Below are 18961 nucleotides of genomic sequence, written 5' to 3'. Positions count from 1 at the left end.
GAGACGAGATCAATTAGTAAAGTGTGAGGAACAGCTTTTGTGTATTTTATTTATTTCCTCTGTGCATACAAAGTCTATTTAGTGTAAAAAAACGGTGAAACCTTTCTACTAATATTGAATGTGTGTATATGCGAGGTAATGCTTGGAATACTTCTGAACATTTCTGAATAAATTTTAGTTTTAGTACAGATTCACATTGAAGGGATGATGAAAATATTTGTTTATAGCAGTACGTATGTAGTTAAGAATCCATAGTTACAAAAGTAGCTGTATCTAGACCAGCCATTCTCAAAATGTTTGACATAGAGGAACCCTTGAAATAACTTTTTGGTCTCAGGGAACCCCTGCTAATAATTACTCTACAGCGTATGGTACATTAGTGGTATGGTCAATGGGAAGAATGCCCCTTACATTTGTGGTCATTGGGAAGAATCCCCCCTTACAGATTGCTAAAGGGATCATTGCTGTCAATGATTCCATATATAAGAGTAAGAAATTGCTAAAGGAACCCCTAGAAAACTCTGGAGGAGCCCTAGGGTTCCACAGAACCCTGGTTGAGAAAGGCTGAACTAGGCACACAAATCTAAAAAGGTAAAATAGAGTAAAAGATGAAAAGAGCACAGTTTGACAGCAGTAGTGCTATGGCAATTATTTATCCATTCATATTTATTACTTGCTATCAACAGTCCAACAAAAAGGGCAAGAATGCAACACTATAATACATGAGAACACATGACAACAAATTGATTGATGTAATACTTTTACTTACGTTTAATAAAGATCTATTGTGAAAAAAAATTGATCACTCTGTAGTAACAAAACAAGTTTGTTACACCTTTAAACACAGCCTAACACTTCACTTCCCCAAGCTCTTTTGTGTTGTGTCGTGTGGTGCAAACAAACAAAAAAAGCATGAAAGGGGAGAGGGGGTAGGTATGGCTGGCATTTGCTTGTGTATATTTTCGAATGCACTGTGAGTGCAGAAAGACTGGTATATTGTAGGTGTAATATGACATTTCATACATATGAGTCAAAAGTGCAGTGAAAGTGAAGATCATTCATACATTTCCCTAAAATCTGACCTTTTGAGGCATAGACTCAAACATATATACATAACAAAAATATTTTTTTAGTGCCCAAAATTATCATTTGGATAGAAAAAGGACCAGTGGAACATAGTATTGGTAAAGCTGCAAATACCAATTCCCCATGTTAATAAGTTAGGTAAAGGTTCTGATCTCCAAATATGATTTTGATAATGGTAGATTGCTTATGAAGCCTTTAAATTTTTCCAGAGGTTATTTCAAGAGAAGTGTAAAAAAAAAAAAAAAAAATGTAAACACATGCACTTATACCCATCATTCTCTTTCTATTGACATACAGTTGCAACAGTGTATTAGGAAATAATATTAGGAGACTCATTCATACCCATTTTGCAATTGATAATCACAGAGTACTGTTTTTTCCTCTTCTACGCCAGCACCCACAAAGATCTGGATAAATATCTAAAGTACAGCTGAATGTTTTTGTATGATTTGGTCATTGTTTTCTATTAAGTTTGTTTTTATTCATATATGCCTTGAACGTGGAAAAAATAATTCATCAGAATTTAATTATCTGATGGCTATTGCTGAATTATTAAAATTTGGTTACATTTACTGAGCTATATCAGCTATATTATTTGATGAGAAGTGAAGTGACAGAGTCTGGTGTTTTACATTATAAATATCAGTTAGAAATCAATGAATAGCAAAAAAGCAAGCAAATGTGAACAGTATTCTCAAATATTCTGTTAACAGTTTAAAACCGTATCCGCCATTTCAAAGAAATACAGAGGAAAACCTTTTTTGAGGTTCTAAAATCTTCCTTGGATTCATCTAATAAGGAACACCCTATTATTTAGACATTACTGGGCATTGTAAAGCTAGCCGCCAAAATCCAATATGTGAGGTTACCATGGAAATGCAGGACATACTTTGGAATCACTGAGATTCAGTTCAGATACAAACTTCTGAAAAAGTAAAAAAAAAAAAAACAACAACAGCATCTTCACACATAAAAATATATTTTAAGTGCTATTTTTGCTTTAATTTTAAAATCTTGTAAATAAGCAGTTTTAAGGTTTATTATTTTCCTTTCAAAATGTGTGTTATTTGCATATTGCATTATTTGTCGTAAACAGATATAGCATTTTAATCTTCTGTTAAAAAAAGAACAGTGCATTTTGTGTTTTAAACACATTTTAAAATAACACAAGCAGCACATTACATCCTAAAGTTGGCACTGGCTGCTTTACAACACCCTACAATCAAGTTCTTTTCCTTTTATGATCTTTATGTTGTAAACACTTTTTATGTAAACGTGCAATGTCTTATCCCTGCACTTTGAGTTCAGGTCATGCGAGGAGTTGATGAAAAAGCAAGAAAAAACTTTTAGATTGCAAAGAGATAAACATCTTTTCCTACTAACATCTTTCTAAGTACTTCTTGTGTCGCTTGGGACACTGAAAAGAGGACTTGTTTGTGCTCTTGTAAATGTTTCTGTAGTCTAGAATATCAATTGTACCATCATACAAGCTAAAAATCTATGGAAACCATGAACTATTTAGAATTGTACCTATTAAACTCTAAAGAGGTAATTTACTAAAGGGAAAAAAGACTGTTCACTTTCCAAAGGAATTTTTCCGAGAGCTTAGTGAATGTAGTTAAATTTCACTTTTCAAGAATACCCGTTCAAGTGCAAGGACAATTAAAAAAAAGCTGTGTTTTCTCTTGTACATGATTGGATGCTGGAAATAAACTTGACTTCATCATATTTAATAAGCTCTGGGGAAAAAAGTGCAACATCTTTGCAAAGTGAACAATCTATTTGCATTTAATAAATTAGCCCCTAGAACCCAGTAAATGCTCTTTGGCAAGAATCTTCATATGAACTTAACCACTTCCCGACCTCCCGCCGCCTATTTACTGCGGCAGGGTAGCTCTCCTGCCCAATCCGACGTAGACCTAAATCGGTCGCGCGCGGGAAGCTAGGGGGCGAGTGCGCGCCATCAGGGGCGTGCTCCCGCCCCCATTCAGCAGCGGGGAAGCCGATGCATGGGTCAGGTGGCTCTGATTGCCGATTGACACCCGCGATCGCTCCCCGCTGAGAGAGAAGGACGGTCGGCTGTTGTAAACACAGCTGACCGTTCTTCTCCCTGAAATGATCACAGAGCTCATGTGATCCTTCTACAGTTAGACTCACTCCCCTAGGCTCACATTTAACCCATTGATCACCCATAGGGTTAACCCCTTCCCTGCCAGTGTCATTATTACAGTAACAGTGCATATTTTTAGCACTGGTTACTGTAGTAATGTCACTGGTACCCCTAAAAGTGTTAAAAATGTCAGTTAGGGGTCCAATCTGTCCTTCGCAATGTCGCAGTCCCGCAAAAAGTCACAGATCGCCGCCATTACTAGTAAAAACATTAAAATTACATAAATCTTTCCCGTAGTTAGTAGACGCGATAACTTTTGCGCAAATCCGTCAAAATACGATTATTGCAATTTTTTTTTACCAAAAATATGTAGCAGAAAACAAATTGGCCTAAAATGTTGAACAATATATACATATATATATATATATATATATTTTGAGAATGTCATATAGCAGAATGTGAAAAATATTGTTTTTTTTTTTTTTTTTTCATAATTGACGCTCTTTTTTTGTTTATAGCACAAAAAAATAAAAATTGCACAGGTGATCAAATACCACAAAAAAAAAACACTATTTGTAGGAATTTTACTATTTTTACTATTTTCCGAATGGAAAAAAAAAGGGCCTGGTCATTAAGGGGGCAAATCCTTCCGGTCTTAAAATGGTTAAGTAGACAAATCTTTTAAATAACTCCTAAATTTAAAGTTGAAATGCATCAATTTATAGTATAATTGTATATTGCATAAATTGTTTGTCAGCTAAAAGGACTATATACTCTTCACTTTCCTGAAGTTATAAAATTCTTACAGCAATAAATCATCATCATTATAATCATAATTTAATTTTTACACTGTTAAGTAGACAGAGCCTACATGTTAACCTAGTTCTATAGGAAATCAAAGCAACATCATGCAATACATTTATTTAGAAAATGCTTACTTTTTATTTATTCTCTTTGCATCTGTCTCTGCAATGTGCTAATGTGCTTTGCCACTGGCAATGCAGGCAAAAATGAGAGGGAAGGGATGTCCACTAGGCATTCTAAAACAGGTATCTAAAGCTCTAGGGAGATTAATTATTAAATAAATGCAGCAAGCATAGTCCAGTTAATACATATTTATTTGGTATTTATTTATATGATCATAGTTTTATTTACAAGTATGCAAAGTCTATACATACTTTTGATAGCATATCAGACGCTCAGTCAGTTGTCAAGATTGTTTTCTCTTTTCAACTAGACCAACTGTGTATTACACAATATAGCTGATTTCCTAAAGCAGTAAAATCTCTTAAGGTTGCAAAGTGAATTTTCACTTTGAAAGGGAATTTTTATTTAGCTTAGTGAATTGGGTGAAGCTGTGCTGACTCGAATCATCCAATTATGTGCAAGCAATTTTTTTTTTTTTATGTGATTGGGTATCCTGTGCAAAGTGAACAGTCATTTTGCAAAGTGAACCGGCTAAATATATATGATTTGTTGGTGATCCCCTGAAGCTGGCCTGCAATTCGTTTTGTAGGGTCAGATATTGACTTTCTCATGCTAACACTTAATCAGCTCAAGACCAGACACTTTCACCCCCTTCCTGCCCAGGCCATTTTTTAGCTTTCAATGATGTCACACTTTGAATGGCAGTTACTCAGTAATGCAACACTGTACCAAAATAAAGTTTTTATCTTTTTTGAGACAGATTGAGCTTTCTTTTAGTGAAAATTATTCTCCACTTGGATTTTTATTTTTGCTGTACAGACGAAAAAATACCATATATTTTGGAAAAAAAATGTTTTCTTAGTTTCTGCTATAAATCTTTGCAAACATATAATCATTCTTCAAAAAATGTAGGCCAAAATGTATTATGCGACATTTACAAATAACCCAAACCAGTGTATATATTTTAGTCTGTGTGAACAAAAACAAATCTGTGTCTACAAACTATGCTAAATATATTTAAAAATTGAACAGTCCTTATGTACTGACTGTCTGTCTTATTTCTTGATACTGTAAAATGTCACTCAAGATATTTAGTAAGAGGCATGGTGAGTTGTTTTGTTTGTTGTCATTTTTTTCACAATTTTTTCAATAATTAGGAAAAGATTCTCAAAATCACACCATTATGCTATGCCTCCCGAATAATACTATGCCTCCTGATGGGGATACTACATGTGTGAGAATTTTTCGTAGTCTATCTACATAAAATGGCCCAAAATCCAAAGAGCGACTTCATGCATTCTATCGGCATTAACCACTTAAGCCCCGGAGGATTTGGCTGCTAAAGGACCAGGGGTTTTTTTGCGATTTTTTACTGCGTGACTTTAACGGACAATTGCGCGGTCGTGCGACACTGTACCTAAACGAATTTGACGTCCTTTTTTTCCCACAAACAGAGCTTTCTTTTGGTGGTATTTGATCACCTGTGCGATTTTTTGATCACGCGCTATAAACAAAAAAAGAGCGTAAATTTTGCAAAAATAACAATATTTTTCACATTTTTTTATATGAAATTCCCCCAAAAAAAAAGTAAAAATCAAAATTTTTTAACATTTTTCGGCCAATTTGTTTTATGCTACCTATGTTTGGTAAAAAAAATCGCAAAAAGCGTATTTTGATTGGTTTGCGCAAAAGTTATCGCGTTTACTAACAAAGAGAAAGATTTTTGTCATTTTTGGTGTTTTTTTTTTTAACGCATAATGGCGGCGATCTGCGATTTTTTTTTCGGTACTGCGACATTGCGGCGGACAGATCGGACCCTTGACTGACATTTTTGACACTTTTGGGGTTACCAGTGACATTACTGCAGTAATCAGTGCTATACATATGCACTGTTACTGCAAAAATGACACTGGCAGGGAAGGGGTTAACTTTATTGGACAGGGAGGGGTTAAGTGTGTCCTAGGGGCGTGCTTTCTACTGTGTAGGGACATGGCTATTGGTGTAAAAGCAAAGATCAACCGTTCTACATAGTAGAACGGTCAGATCTTCACTTTTACACAGGGAGAACTGACAGGCAGCTTGTTTACACAAGCTGCTCTGTCTTTCTCCCTTCACAGCAGCGATCGTAGTGTGGCCGGCGGACATCGAGTCCGCCGGTCACACGCACTGACTTGCCTGTGAACGAGCCGCGGCGGGCGTGCGCCTCGGCGGGCGCGCGCCCGCCCGCGATAGGCTCGCAAGTCAGTGACAGGCGAGTGACGTATCGATACGTCACTCTGCCTGGCCGGGGCTGACCGCCGCAGTATATAGTCGTGCGGCGGTCGGCAACCGGTTAATTACACATCTAATTTCCTGGCTACCTATCAAATGTTTGGAGGCGCTTTGACCACCAAGTCAGTAGAAACACCAACAAATAGACCCTAATTTGGGCACAAAACACTATTTTCTGAAAGACATAATGTAGGAATAAAATTAATATATATATACTGTATATATTTTTACTCAAAGTTAAAAATGAATAAGATAATTCTGACACACATCACAGGCATACCTAAATTATACCCCAAAACACATTCTTCTACTTCTCTTGTGTATGGGAATGCCACATGTGGGAGACTTTTTTCCAGCCTAGTTACATAGAGAGGCTCAAAATCCAAGGAGGGCCATTAGACATAAATTATGTATCGAGGTTTCCAACAACCTACCACAGATATTTCTCATACACAGCAAGGGACTACTTAGAATGACATACCAAAACACAATCTGCTACACCTCCTGGATATGGCAAATGGCAATACCATGTGTGTGAGACTTTACCGGTGTCTGGACTCACTATATACTGGACATTTTATCTTGTGTACCATACAAATGAATGAATTATATCAAAACCAATGTGTTATAATTGGTTGCTTCTATATGAGTGGTTAGGAAATGACCTTAGTGAAAAGTCACCTATAGCAGTCCCAGTTCCTATAAGCCAAGCAAGCCTAGCCTACTAGTACATGGCTGCCTCCCAGAAATGCCATGCTCACTGGTCATAAAGTACAGGAGTCTTAAGAAAAGAAGATCAAAAGAGTTTCTTTGGGTCCAGGAGTGCAGTTATATGCAGGGGATGAATACGAGGGATGTCTCACAGTAACATAGTCAGTGGAATGTGCATATGGGTCAGTTCAGGCTGCAAGCAGAGACATGATAAGCAAACAGGCAAAGGATTGGTTCAGGCAGCTTGTCAATAAACTGGCCAGTGTCAGTACAGGTGGCAGGCAGAGGCAACACTGCAATGGTGTGGCAGTGATCAGGAACACTTGCTTGTTGCTGGCTGCACTGGTCTGGGTGACAGTGTGACTTGGGTAGCAGTAATCAAGAACATTGCTGCTTATTACCACTGATGTGGTGACACTGGAACTGGTGTGACAGTGTTCAGCGACACTGTAATTGGTGTAATGGTGATCAGGGACAATATAACTAGTGTGATGGAGATAAGGGACTCTGTAACTGGTGTGGCAGTGATTAGGAAGAGTATGAATAGTGTGGGGGTGATTAGGGACAATATGAATGGTGTGGCAATGATCAGGGACACTCGGACTAGTGTGGTGATCAGGGACACTGTAACCAGTGTGACAGTGATCATGGATGCGCTAACTGGTGTGGTGTAATAGGGACAATACAATTAGTGTGGTGGTGATCAAGGGCACTGAGTGGTGAGGCAGTAGTTATGGACACTGTGAGGGGACAAAGTTGATTAGAGACACTGACTTGTGTGGCATTAATTAGGAACACTGACTGGCAGCATTGTTCTGCTGTGGCAGTGATCAGAGATAATGGCTGGTGGCACTGACATACAGTGATATAAGAGCAGCCAGCCATTGTACATGATCACTGCCACAGCATTATGATGCCACCATAATTAAACAATTTTACAATTTTTTTCATACTATCACCAGGGAATTGCAATGTTACCATAGGGACACTGTTCTGTTATGGGGAGGTGATTGGGATTTTGTTTAGAACTATGATTGCATATTACAGGGATGATGACTGTGTAAGCATTCATTTACACTGTGTTTGACATTCATTCATAATGGTATTGCTTACTATTGTGATAGCTGTAATTGGTTGCAAATATCACATGGTAAAGGAGCAGAGCACAGGAGGCTGGCACACTAATCAGTGATCCTTTGTTGCTAGTGTATACAGCAGCCACAGATCATGCCACTGCATGCCCCTGAGGATGTGCATGAGGCCCGCTTCTGGGTGGATGCACCCACATGTCCTCCCAGAACAACGCTTGTCCCGTCTGGTCATACATATGTACAGTGACTGGGCGGGAAGCAATTAAAAAAAAAAAAGATCCCCTAGCATAAAATCAATTACATGAAAAGAATGGTTTACGTAAGTATTCATCCTCTTAAAATATTCCAAATTGTTAGTGTTACAACAGAAATTAAAATAGTTTTAGTTTAGATTGCACACCACTGATCTACATAAACTAGCTCTTACTGGTAAAACAGAAAGCACAGTATGAAGTTCTGAGGGTCAATAAAAATGACTGCTCACAATTATTTACAATAAATAGTCTTAACTGCATAAATGTTTACCCTGCTCACTTTAAAACCCCTAAATAAGTGTTGGTGCCTTTAAAATTCCCCAGGATCTTAAATATTTATATCTGTTTTTGCAAGATCCCAAGGTTAGAGAACATATCCAAACAAACATTATTATGAGGATCAATGTACTAGAAAAAAATGGCAGGGATATACTTTTGGAAAACAACCAAATTCAGTTATTGGATATGTTAACTCTTGTTATTCTAAAGAAGCAGCAAATATTTGCTGCAGAGATGCCTAAAAATGTTCTTGGGGCAACTACAACCCAAATACACCATCATATTGGTCATTATGTAAAAATGCTGAACAGAAAGCCATGATAGCTGGAAAAAAAACAACATATAAATCCAATTTGTAGTTTTTTTTAAAGGAATGTTGGAGACACAGTGAAATTATAGGGAAAAAGTCTCTCTACACTGTTTGGAGTAAAAGTGATCTTTTTAGCTTTAGCATAAAACACTATTCATGACAGAAAGCCAACACTACTCATCACCCTGAGAAAGTCAGGAAAAAGGGGTAGCCTTTTTTTGCCCCCCTTTTGCCCACAGGAACATGGGGGCCTCATAATAAGCCCCTTTTTGAATAGTTTTCAATGGGGCTTGTTGTGATAGGTCACATGTAAAGGAATGTTCTGGGAGGTCAGAAGGTCAGTTAGGGACAGGTCAGTCAAGGTCAGGTGACCTTCCAGAACATTCCAGAAGGGCCTTAGGGCCCTATATAAGGAGCCTGTCAAAGTGACTTTGTTGCCAGTCACCAGAACAGGTTCACCAGGAAGAACTCCCCTCCCCATCGCGGCCAAAGTGGTGTGGCCCCTTTGAATAAGACCAGATCAAAAGGGCATATAAGAAGAGGTTAAATACTTTTTTGTCAGCTTGAGTCTAAGTGGCTAAGCTGAATTTGTTATTGAATTGTAAATATTTAAGATATTGGTGTGAAGAAAAGTTATGATTGTGAATAAAATGGTTTAAAAAAGAAAACCAATAAACCAGGCCGTGGCTTTAATCTAATATTGGTGTAGTGTTTTCTTATTAAGCAGTTCTATGCATGTTTGTTTATTTAATATGCTGCCTACGATCCCATACCATCCCCATGGTGATGCACTGTGCTGGTATTCTTTGTATTCTTTTTTTATCAACAACAAAAAGAAAATTGGTCAGAATTGAGGGCAAGATGGATAGAGCTAAATAGGAGGAATCCTAGAAGACAACTTGTTTTAGCTTGCAAAAGACAAGGACAAAGGATGACATTCCAGCCAAACAATGACCATAAACCAACAGTCACATCTATAGTGAGGTGGTTTAAAACCTTAATGATGCAGATCTAAGTCTAATTGACCATATTTGGCAAGATGTCAAAGTGCTCTTCCCAACATAACAGGGATACAGCAATTCTGCTAAAATGAATAGGTATACATTTCATAATCCAGATGTAAAATCTGGTTTGGAGTAACTCAAAAAGATGTATAGCAGTAATTTTAGTCTAGGGTAATTCTACCAAGTTTTGGTCTGAATACTTATGCAACCTACAAATGTGTGTTTTTTGTTAAAATATTTCTCATGTACAAATAAAAATATGTGTTATACGCGTGGTTATCATAAAATCCCAGTTAAATACATTTGAACTCCTTTTTGTAGCACCGCAATATGTGAATATGTATGCAAAGCACTGCAGTACTTTCAGAATTTGCTGCTAATAATCTGCCATGCTACGTGAAGCCAGAAAATTCTGAAAATTATTTCTATATATTATATATATTATAATTATATATTAATCATATAACATATATGTAATATTACAGAAACGCTAAATTGCTCTTGTGTCAAAACACCAATCAACCTTTGCAAAGTCAAATAATATAATAGCTGTTATATTGTGTCTATGCATGGTTTTTGGAAGGTATGATGCTTGCTTTAAGACAAATACAGGATTAAATCAAAATTAATTTGGCTTTAAGGTGTGCTTTAAACACACTGGAAAACATCCAACATTCTGTTCATGGAAGGAGTACAGCTTTGATTTTGTTACCACTTCATAGGTGACATCTACAGGCACTCTTAGTGGAATTCTTTTTGATGGGTTTAAGCAGGCCCACCATGTCTAGAGTAAGTAAGTAAGAGTCTGAGCCTGATATAAATATATTTCATATATCTAACATAAAAACACTGTGGTACTCCATAATCCTTATACCCCCCCCCCCCCCCTCCCCATACATATTCCTCAATTTTCTAACTAAGACGCCTCTAGCAACGGTATAATGTATGATTTGAATAATATTTGTACCAACACTGTCTGGTTACTGTGTTGCTTGTGTAAGGTCACTAAGGAAAATAGTTACTATGTAGTTGAAGGTAGTTAGTTGAAATCATATCTTATGTATACCCAGCAACTTATACTTAGATAGGTAGAAAATGTTATTTAAAACATAAATAAACCTTTGGGGGACAAACCCCTTCCATTTGCCCCTACCCCACCCCTTCTCCCTCAGTTTCACCCCATCTTTCTTTTCTTTTCCCTCATCAGAGTAGAGTTTTCTCATCTAATAATGCATGTTTCCTTATCTTTCACTATTTCCTCACTCTATATGCACTCAATCATGGGAGATGAAGGAACAAGCTGACCAGTTCTGTACGCTTACTCTTACATAAGATTTTGCAATAATAATTTCTATCTGTGTACAAAGTGATGTCACAGTCATGTACTGGCTGTTGCTATGGAACTGATGCGTTACTAATCCATATTTATGTCTAAGCTGAATGCCACTACTGAAACTGTATATGTGAGACATGCGATTGATCTCTGTTGGTATCTCATTACAAATAACCTCAGTAAACAGATTTAAACATAAAATATAAACAAATCAGTGATCAGAATTTAAACAATAAATTTACCATAAAATACATGGTAAAAAAAGATAAATGTCTAGAGAAATATAGAAAAAAAGTAAAACATGCATGTGTGAATTGCATATAAAATGCATTTGTTTATATTTGTGTTTTTACACTTTATGAAGTTTAATATCAACATTAGATTTTATATACAGTTAAAAATTCTAAAATGTTAATATACTAAATACATATATACTGTATATGCATTTGTACACATACAATAGCTGTACTTACAGTGTATTTGTCAATTAAAAGAGCAAAACTCTTGTATGTGATTTTCACACTCATATTTCAGATGTTGCCGGTTGCCAATTTCGGACTGTAAAAAGGCCTACTAAAATGGGACCACCATGTTAATTCTTCATGGTGACAAGCTGTATGCAAATTTTTATATATTACTAGCTCTAAATCCAACATACTGTTTGTCATGTACTAAATGATATAATAGGATGCTAGAAAGTTTCATTTTGTCCCACAGACAAGTAAATAAAAAGTCAAGCCACATAAAGAATACACTGTTACTTAATACTGTGGCAGGACCACCTGGTGAACCAAATGTTGAACAGTAATGAAACACATTGGTAAGCAACAAACTTGTTTTACATTCTTCTTCTCAAATCCCCAATTACTTGGACTACATTGCTTTCCTAGAACTTAGTTGGAAAATTCTTTTTAATTCAATTCTGTACTGTTTCTTTGATAACCTGTCCTAAGAGCAGAATATAAACTAGGGGAGCAATTAATTTGCCTCACCCACCTATGGGAGCATGACAGACTTTAGACAGTTGAAGTCCATAGCAACAACAGTTTGAAATATGTAAATGTAATTGGTTTAACAAGAAGTCACATGGTTATAACTGACCTGGCACCAGCTACTGGTGCCTATTTAAATGAAAAATCTGCCCAATAGCTGTCAGTCTGCAGTCAGCAAAAAGAAGAAGAAGAAGCTTCCCACCCTCCCCCTACCCTTGTCGCGGTCCTTCCCTTTCTGTGAAAGAGGACAGTTCTGGTTTAATGGTTATAACTTGAGCTTTAATGGCTGAGTTATAGATATATAGTTCAGTTATATGTGTGTAAATATAAAATATATTTTGGTTGTGTGTGAAATATTTGGTAAAGAAGATAAAAATGATTATATGTGTATTAAATTGGATTATAAGATCAAATAATTCAATTGTATTGGCAATAATAAAGGGCCACAGCCAATTTTGATCCATTAAAATAATCGTATAGTCAAGTGTTTTATTATCATTAGTTGTTATTATTGAAGTGTGGTGTTACATAGTTAAAATTAGTACTGTCTACGATCCCATATAAGTTAGCAAATGTATGACAAGAAAAAAGGGGATATGATCCAACAGCACAGAGATATGATAGTATGCTTTAATTTCAACATTGCAAGGGTTTTTCAAATGATCAGGCCCTTTTAAAATCCATTCTTTAACCAAAATGTATTGTTTATTGTTCTTTAACACAAATACCCCAATACTCCCATAAGCCAGAGAGTCTAACATTGACTTGTCTTAATCTCAGTTATTGCTGCAAAAACATGTGTTGTCCAACATTACCAACATATCAGATATTTTATACAAAATCCCAAAAGACCATCCTCCCTAGCCCAGCTCAGTTCAAGTTCATGGGGACTCTCGGAGAGGTTTTAGGCCGGAGGAGGATAAACACTAGAGGATGCTGCTACTGTCATTGGGAGGTAAACGAGTAGGTGTTTAATCTGTGTTTTGGGTTATTAGATAAGGGCCTATCTACACAAACGCATTTTTGTGTGTTGAAGCAAGTTACATTTCGTTGTATAAGGCAGTCTATTAAAAATGAATGTGCTTCAATGCATCTTAATGAATGAAAATGTAGTGCAGGCTGCATTAAACATTGTAACATGAGTAATCATGTCATGTACACCCAAATTCACTTGTATCAAATGTTTTTGTCTTTTTTAGCAACTATATTATATTAGCTATGATATTACCAAAAGCAAAATATGTTTTAAAAACAGGAAGTCTCCACAACAGGTAAATGGAAGCTGCCATGTATGACCTGTCACATGAAAATTCTAGCTGCCTGGCTATCATACCGACTCCCTTGCTTCAGTACTTTGATACAATGACCTACAACTAACATATGTTCAAAAGCATTTCACTTTAGTGTGACTTTGACTCCTGTTTTGGATATTTATTCCTGGTCATCATTTGAGAAAGTATAGAAATCATAGGATTAACAAACACCAAGAAATTTGTATTTTCAGAATAAGGTAGTCAATGAAGCCCATATGTTCCAAAGCATGTTTTAACATTTGTGAGGAGTTTATTTTTAAATTACTGAAGTGTATAGCACAATTTACATAGTGGAATAGATTCAAACATGGTATGATAAGAATTTTGTAAACATTTAAAGCACTGTAGCACTCTGCAAATGGCTGATCTGCACAGACGATGGCTACAAATCTGCTTATTCCTTGCATTCTGTTCTTCCTTGAAAACAGTATTTTATATTCTGATATAAATTCAGTATCTACCAACAACATGCCTTCCTCCAAGAAATGGTAAACATAGCAAACAAACCAGATAATCTCATCCTTACCTCACATTCAGGAGATTGGTTATTAGTTTTATGGCTAAATGTCATGCAAAGGGAATGGCACACACTATGAATTTTAATGGGAAGACATATGCGGAAGCTTGTTTCTGATGAGAGCGCACATGTTGGGCTAAGGGAGCATTTCTCAACCTAATATCTATCAGTAATGTGATTTCTGGCATATGCCTTTTTCTGGATCAGCAACTGTGTGTTCTGCAGCCTCTATTACACTCTCTAATGTAGTTTCCATGAATCAATTGCAAACTCACTCTTCCAAAGCCATTATAAATATCAATGTTAATGTATTCATTATAGATATTTGAAAATGCCTTTTGAGATGTACCTTCAAATAAACATGTCTCTGTGGAATATACTGATGATAGTCAGACAGGGATGTCTTAACTAGTTAAGATCACCTTGTAATTAGGCTCTCATAATAAAGTCTTGTGCTTGCCGTTAGGATGTTGCAAGTTGCTTTTCTGCATTGCCATTAACCAGGTTTCATTATAATAGGTTATTGTAATATCTGCCTAAATTTGACAATGTGTTACTTATTAACACTGCGTGTTGTTTATTACTCTGTCATTTGGCTGTTGTCATATTTCACAGAGTACACAATTGATATTTTCACACCCTTTTCAGGTATCAGTAAATGTACACCCATGGTTTTATTTAACAATTGAACAAGGTAGAGTGGCCAGTCAGATGTTGTCTTTCAGCACTCACAACAGGCAAGTAGATATATATATATATAGTCCAACAAGGTAAGGTTTAAGGTAAGCTTAAAAATGCTGATCTGAGCTTGTGTTCTCATGCATGTTATGATTAGATGATAGTCATATGACTGCATGACTGTTACTGCCAAAATGGATTTCTAAATGCACAATTCCAGCCACAAATAATATCCAATAAAATGCCTATCAGTTAATCCTTCTCTATAATATGTATAATGCATCCTTACATAGACACTAATGTAATTTACAGAAAATGAGTAGCAATGTTTAAACCATGCTAAAAATGTCTCTTTTTTTTTTGTAATCTCAGAGCAGAGCACATTAACAAATATCGGGATTTTTTATTCACAATAAAATTGTATTTGTTCATGCTGTTAGAACACATATGACTATAAGCACAATGGATACTTTTGTAAAATGTCAGATGGCATTTAAACCTTTGGGAGTTATAAATTGTGCATTTGCGTGAAGTGATGCATTCAGTCTGATTTGAGCTGCTGCAGCCTCGTGGAATGATCAGTCATGTAAAGAAGAAGCAAAGATGTGTCTAAGCCTCCCAACGGGGAGGTTAAAGAGCCAATTATTTATAATGAAACTGCTCACAAATAACTGCAGCAATTAATGCAGAAAGCTGCTTTAATTCCAGGGAGGACCTTAACAACCACAGAGGGTGAACAACCGAGATCCACTGTCTGTACATTGCTAATCATCATTAAACATATTGACAAACAACATCTTCCTTCCCACTATCAAGTAATGTCCACTACCAAAAAAGCAATACATTGTACTGCTGGCATACTCAAGGATGTTTTATTTGTATTACATTAATCATTTCATATAGTAGCAACAGTCATCATGTTCTTGTAGTAAAGGGTTCTTGTAGATCACATGCACTCACGCTTGAGATTTCTGATGGATAAGTACCTAGAATTCATTTTTTATTAACCTGTAAACATCTACTATGAGGTTGATTTTTAATCAGTGGAGTAAAGGAAAACCTATTCAATATAAAAATACAGTGGATCTAGAAATTGGATTGGTTGCTTTGATCGCACCGCCACAATGATTTCAAGTGCCATCTTCTTCATCTGTGCATCCCTACATGAGGTTGCCATTGAAGTGAATGAATGCCACATCATCACATCTAGCAAGCTGCAGGCACCATTCATATTACTGAGTCACAGAACACAGCAACGCATATGTACTCATGTTTTCCTGGGCCATTTTACTCAATACCATCTGCTGGCCTCAGGCATCAGATAGAGCCCAGCACTAAGAGCCTCAGTTTAATACCTGTGTGTATGGGGCCTTATTACTACAGTCAATACTCAACATACAGTAAAATCAACAGTCCACTTTATTGTAAAAAAAATACATGGTGTTTTACCACCCAACGGCCTTCGGATATAATACCCTCAAGTCCCCTAAATCACCAATGCACAGTGAAAGCAACCATGTTGTGGCCTGAACAATTATTTGTAAAAAGACCCTGTAGTCCTGTTTCAGTTTATAATATCAATACACCTATTTCTAGGGAACTGAAGGGTAAAATGTTGGGCCCACAATATAGTTAATGTGGGTAAAGTGCAATAAAAATGTAACATATGTCTTTATCTGTTTATATGTTTTATTTATGCATTTTTTTGTCTTTTAGGAGTGTAGAATACTTTTTGTCCAGCACCCTCAATATGTGTTATTAAATGGGATGTTCTTTCTAGAACATTTATATTGTATCTTATTTTTTTTAATGGCCACCATTTCATAGTTTTTTTGATTGCTAATGTAAAAACAAATTATTTTTAGTGATTTGGCTAAGAACTAAAGTATACCAGAGGTGTTGCCATGTATTTGGTTGCATTTTACAGTAAAGAACAATGCATGGGCTCAAGACAGCAGGTTGGGGTTCATATACTAGAGGGATAGTGACTGTTTAATAAGTCAATAGTCACTTTTACCAGTGAATGTTATTATATCACAAAGGAAAGTTATTTTTTTTTTTTGTTTTTTAGCACATGATGGGATGATTAATGTGAACACTTTACCAACATACTAAATATTCATGTTACACAACAACACCTTCAGTAGATCAACCACATTGGGGGTTGATTTACTAAATGAGTAATGATTGTTTACTTAGAACAGTGAAGAAAATCTTTGTTCACTTTGGCTATCCAAATAATGTAGTGGGTTTTGCCTTCCACATGACTGGATTTTTTTGGTGAACACAACCTCTTTATGGTAGCTCATGGTAGCCGATATGATAACATTAAATTTTGCCTTATGAACATTCCCACACGTCTTTAGTAACTCAGCACCATTGTGTAGCAATATATGGGAAAAATTGCCTTCTTTTGAGTCAGCTCTTATAAAATCTGTTAAAAACTCGACATGTCAACACAACATAGATTTATGCAAGCATTGATATGACCTAACTCCTTAAGTTGTCACATTCTGTAATAGGGTTCAAGCCATGAGTGCATGTACCCTAGTAAAGCTTATGGGTATTTTTTTTCATAAGGAACTCCAGATAATTGCATACTAGATATTACTTGACCAAACTATCCCCATAGCTCATCATCATTACACTTATGCTTGTATTCTCCAAAGTCTAAATATTTAATGATGTATTTCACAGTTTTCTCTTTAGAAATTTAAATAAGTCTGTGTTCTTCCTGCAAGTGTTGAAATGCTATAAAGTTTTTTCAGGCTGGCACTCAATCCATGCCTTTTTAAACAATGCAGATTATTCATTGTATTCTAGTAAAGGTATAGTTCATCTGTCCATTATAATCAAGGGACTGAAGGTGATACTGCCTCATACAGCCTTAAGGCTTTCATTAATTTCACCAGCAGTATGCTATTTTCTTTTCAATGACTGCTGATTACACCATGGCTTTGGCATACATGTTAGACTTAATAATACTCTATGAAATGTTTATCCATTATGTCTCTTTGAAAGCAACAGGTAAAGTTATCCATGTTTGAATGGACACTGACAATATTAATGATAATAAAAACAATAGAATTAGATTAGATTACAAGTTATTTTTTAGACCTTTGTAAGAGGAAGTACACTATAGGCCATGCAGTGAAAAACAGGTTTGTACGTCCAAAAAATATCTTCATTGCATTTCATTGCTGCACTTTTTAGACTCTGTGGGACATTTGTGTATACAAATAAATCCTATGGTCAGTGGAGATGTGTATTTCACAGATTTCAAAATGCATTAGGTTTTCTTTGAAGCCACAAATAAGATGTGTCTTTATGCATATTGTGACCCTATTTATGTCGGATGTACCATCATGTATGCAATAAAATTATAAGTATATTGAGTAAGGTTAAAAATAAATAAATAAAAAAAAAGTATGTAGGAGCAACTATAACAACTACTGTCTATTCATATGGACTATTCTTATGGATTTATGGATTTTGGAATCTTTTCAAGTAAGTCTACTGCCTTCAGTTTAACCCCCCCCCCCCCCTTCAATTATTTTGCCTCTCTGATCAGCTGGCAATCATTATATACTTATAGAGGTATATACCACTGTATGGGTTTTTGGCCTACAACATACAAGATACTCCAACACTGCTAGCTACAAATGAAAGCATACAGTATATCAAATTCCTACTGGACAGAACATTCTGCTTCTTGATTTCACTTAACTTGTTCATGTATCTTTAGATGAATGATATTTGGACAACCCAGACTGCATACTAATAGCAGTTGGATGGTGGGTAATGTTGCAATAGTTAGGTAACTGGTATAAAATGTGTTCAGTATAGTTAATGCTACTCTCTGTTGGTTTGAAAATTAAGTAAACAATCAAATGGTTCATAAATTGATACAGGGTTGTTAAACAGCAAGTAAGTTTACTCTACAAGTGATACTTAGTCCCCTCATCCTTGCTTTAAATGTTAGCTTTGGACGGGCCTTACATGTTTTAAACTAAATCCCCAAACAATCTCCAGTGACTACATTAGGCCTATTCAGTAAAGTATTGCAAGGAAGAGAGTGCTGGTTG

General features: G+C 36.0%; 1 protein-coding gene across 4 annotated transcripts in view; it reads right to left on the bottom strand.

The window, feature by feature from the left end:
• ADGRB3 (adhesion G protein-coupled receptor B3) overlaps window positions 1-18961 on the bottom strand; it is a 1221611-nt gene that overhangs the window by 1197449 nt on the left and 5201 nt on the right. The gene's annotated exons all lie outside the window — the stretch shown is intronic.

This window comes from Pelophylax lessonae (assembly GCF_965119305.1).
Source record: "Pelophylax lessonae genome assembly, chromosome: 3".
NCBI classification, from domain to species: domain Eukaryota; kingdom Metazoa; phylum Chordata; class Amphibia; order Anura; family Ranidae; genus Pelophylax; species Pelophylax lessonae.
Note: the sequence above shows the minus strand (reverse complement) of the source record. Positions and strands in the feature narration are given on the sequence as shown.